Source organism: Pinus tabuliformis, chromosome 5_1, assembly GCF_031772625.1.
Source record: "Pinus tabuliformis cultivar Carrire ecotype Pingquan chromosome 5_1, CPIR1, whole genome shotgun sequence".
In the NCBI taxonomy this organism is placed as follows: Eukaryota; Viridiplantae; Streptophyta; class Pinopsida; order Pinales; family Pinaceae; genus Pinus; species Pinus tabuliformis.
In genome coordinates this window covers 217,711,743-217,714,234 of record NC_142305.1, presented here as the reverse complement: position 1 = coordinate 217,714,234, position 2,492 = coordinate 217,711,743, and the positions used below count along the sequence as shown (strand labels likewise).

Here is a 2,492-nt window from a genome sequence, read left to right as displayed (position 1 = left end):
GAGGAATTACATAGCATCATCCTTGCATGTGTTAGAGAAAAAATCCCTGGACAGTTGGAGTAGGCCCCCCAACTGTCCATTAGATAAAGAAGGGTATGTGAGAGTCATGGCTAATCAAAATTCTAGAAACTAAATCAATAATCCATGCATGAAGAGGCTGTGTAATATTTGGTTCCGCACTCAGTCGGTCTTCGTCTGTGTCCATGCTATGGTCAAGCAGGGATACAGAGGTGTGCTCTGTGTAAGTAACGTGCTGTTGGGGATTCCGGTAGATTCAGAATTGAGTGTGGCATGTAGAGGATCACATTCAAATTGAGCACGGAAGGAAGTTGTCAGTTAATGGTGGGCAACTATTTAATGCATGCAAGCTTAATGGAAAGGGGATGGACCCACGAGATTAACCCAGTGCCGAAAAAGTATGCTTTTCAAACGATCGAAATTTCTGAAAAAAATGTTTAACAATAAAAGAGGAATCCAAATTCTAACACTAATGATAAATAACCATAGGAGCATCATGCTTGAGTTGAAGTCAAATGCTTTGGAATTGACACAAGATCTGCAGAGCATAAACTTTGCATTAATCCCAACATCTCTATATACTTTTCCATCTCAACCATAGCTGCCTTACTGGATTTGAATTTTCATTTAAGCTTGTATGGATTCGAATTTGCATTTAAGCATGTATGGATTGTCGCAAAGAGCTATCTTAAAATTTAATTTTTGAGATCTACCCATTTAATTTTTGAGATGGAAAAGTTTATAGAGACATTGGGATGAAGGAGAAATTTATGTAAATAAATGTTGTAAATTTTTAATTTGACAAAAGAAAGTACTTTAAAATTTTATTTGAATTTAATAGTTTTGAATTTAATAGTTTTAATAAAATTATATTGAATATTTGAAAGATGAAAAGGTTCCAATTTTTCAAAAGATTAATAATATATTAGTTTGTTAGTTGGTTTTGGACAAGTTTTGTTAAATCTATTTTATATTCTATCTAAAAAAGACTTCTTATGTGTAAATAAAATTTAGGGAGTGTAGGCAAATATATTTAATCATTTGTACAATATTTAGCTTATGAAGGGATTCATTTGCTCAAAATTATTTAAGCAATAAAAAAGTGTTATTATTTTTATTTAATGAAACAAATTTTGATAATTCATTCATATTTAGTGTGTTTGATTTTTTTTAAAATGTTAAATATACATGTTATTTTAATATTATGATAAGTTGATAGATTGATTTTTCTTAAAAAATTATGACTTTCTCCTTCAAGAAATTGAGGAGCTTCCCTTTTCCTTTCAATAGTTGCAAATGTGTTTCTCAAGTTTGGAAGTCTAAGTGTTTATAGGAATACAAATTCAAGGCAAATGTGAGTCTCTTCCTCTAGATTCATGGAAAGATGAATGCGAGGCTTCTAAGTATCTTGGATTACATGGAGGCTCAACAATTTGGAATCAATAGCAATTGTTGATACACTGAATCACACTTATATTAGGTATTAATCTTCCAAGATAATGTTCCAAATGCTTTCAGGGAATACATACACCATTGTTTAAAAAAATCATCTTTACAACTTTGGTCTCTTTTGATAAAATATTTTGTAGTTTGAAAATTAGTTATAAAAAAAAAATTCAAAAATTACTTTATGAATTTCTTCTTTAAACACTACATTTCCCGGTGTATTATTGTGTATTATTATTCTTCCAGGAGTCCTTACAAGTGCCAAACTCTGGAATGACTGAATGTTATTGCCTGTTAAGCTTATGTAATTATGTTGTGTCATATAAAACTTCCTAAATACTATTAAAAAGACGTTGTATATTTTTATTTGCAAAAATAAAACTAAATAGAATTTACATTTAAATTGAAGGTAGATATAATTTCTCCTTTTAACCATTTTTCTTAATTAAATATCAAGTAGATTTATTTTTAAACAAATTGAGCTTTTAGATTCCATGTAGAGGTTTCTTTCTTTTGAATTTGTCAAATTAATGTAAACTTTAATTATATTGAAATCTATAATAATTTTAGCATGAATTAAGTCTACTCCAATCATGAATTAAGACGTTTTGAAACAAAGTTAAATAATAAAAAAAATGTTGTAAAATTTATATTTAACAAAAATTCCTTAAAAATATGATTAAATTTGGGTGTGATCATACCAGGGTTAATGTATCGGATTCCATCAGAACTCCGCAGTTAAGCATGCTTGGGCTAGAGTAGTACTGGGATGGGTGACCTCCCAGAAGTCCTAGTGTTGCACCTTCCCCCCTTTAAAATATCCCTTTCACATGTCTACAGGGAGCGTAACTTGGTGGTAGATGGGCTCTCAAAACAAGGATTAGTTGTTGGTGTGAAATTGAATATTGAGGCGAGAGAGCTTTGGAGCGCACTCATCCTTGACCTAGCCACTGATTATTCTGTAGAACCCTCCCTTGGCAGCCTCTTGCCGTCGAGACCAACCAGAAAGAGAGTAGAGGAATCTCTAC

The 2,492-nt window shown here is 31.4% G+C and overlaps 1 pseudogene; it reads left to right on the top strand.

The window, feature by feature from the left end:
* Positions 1-2,151: 2,151 nt before the first annotated feature.
* Positions 2,152-2,269, top strand: LOC149164179 (5S ribosomal RNA; annotated as a pseudogene).
* Positions 2,270-2,492: the final 223 nt, after the last annotated feature.